We start from the raw sequence: 1615 nt of genomic DNA, 5'->3' as shown, positions 1-1615 counted from the left end.
ACCCTGTGAGAGTCACTGGATAATAATTGTGAAAGAAGCAGTCCCTCGGGCCTGCAAGGACCCCAGTTCTGACTTACACAGAAGTACAGCAGAGGATGGGCAACTAATGCCAGAAATCTGGCAATGTTAAATTGAGGCCTGACTTCTGCAAATACCAAGTCATGGAGCCTGGTCCCTCGCGCTCGGCCTTGGCTTACCACAAGAGAAAATAGGCTCCCTGCGAGCCCGGTGAGAATCATCATCTCTTCTAGTGAATCTACATTTGCCCAGAGAGAAGCATCAGGGATGTGCCAGTGAAAATGCTTTCAGACTGAGGGAACAAAAAACTCAATTCAAACAGTTCTCCATAGTAGGAAATCCAATTCAAACCTAATTGAAAAAAGACCATTGGTAGAGTGATGACTAACACTGGGTGGGTCACAGCTCCAAATCTGGTTCTCTGCAGTTCTTTCGACTATGCGACCACCTCCACCCCCACCCCCAGGTGTCAGCTTCATTCTCAGGCTGGGAATGTGAGGTAGCTACAGCAATCCCAGGCTTCACATCTCTGCACAAGATCTAAAACAAAGAGTGAACCATCTTAAAGTTTAAGACATTTATTTCCCAGATGCCCCCAGAATTTTCCCACTTGCCTTCTACTGAGTTAATGGCCATTCCAGATCCAAATTCAATAGCTAGAAAAGTGTCACACATTGATGGGCTTAGGCCTGAGTTCCTTAACCAGTCACTGACAAGAGAGCTAATACGTTTGAAGTCCTGCAGAACCCACAGATACAGAGGGCTGACTGGGAGACTTGAGCATCTGAGGATTTTGGCATCCATGGGCATCCTGGAGCCAATCCCCTCAAGGATATTAAGGAAAGACTGTAATTACCTTTTAACAAATTACGTCCACTTTTGGAGCAGGGTAGGTTCAGCTTTCCCAGGAGCATATAGGTGGTATAGGATGAAAAGTGGATATTTGTACAAAAATCTGGGGACTGCTAGGAATGGGTCGATAAAATATACCTACTACAGGAAGCCTATGAGAGAACCACTGCCCTTGAAGTATGGTGCTAAGGGAGTCCAGAGCATTTGGGAGCAAGAACTATTTGGATAGATATTTTTTAAAGACCTGCTAAATCCCTCTGTGGGTGTGTAGAACAAGGAGGACCTTAAAACTTAGCAATAGAGCCAATGATAGTTCTACCAGTATCCCCAAAACCTCAAGTATAAAAATTATAGGAACTGGCTATTAGTGGAAATGGAAAGCCATGAGGTGGGCAAAAATAACACAGGGCAACCCAGAAGAACGTCCTGAGTCAACAAAGCCCAGATTGACAGAAACTGTGGTAGAGTGACCTTGGTCATGGAGTATCCATGGAATAGCCATATTGCAATTTCCAATAAGGGTGAAAAAAGAATAAAGAAAACAAGGATGCAGAATGATACCCTCTGTTAAAATATAAACTTAGGCACATTAAAAATTTAAAGAATTTTCCAATAAGGGTGAAAAAAGAATAAAGAAAACAAGGATGCAGAATGATACCCTCTGTTAAAACATAAACTTAGGCACATTAAAAATTTAAAGAATTTGGGCCGGCCCGGTGGCGCACTGCTACAGTGCGCCGCTTGA

Source organism: Galeopterus variegatus, unplaced genomic scaffold, assembly GCF_000696425.1.
Source record: "Galeopterus variegatus unplaced genomic scaffold, G_variegatus-3.0.2 Scaffold956, whole genome shotgun sequence".
NCBI lineage: Eukaryota > Metazoa > Chordata > Mammalia > Dermoptera > Cynocephalidae > Galeopterus > Galeopterus variegatus.
The sequence above is the reverse complement of the archived record's forward strand: the minus strand, read 5'-3'. Positions refer to the sequence as shown.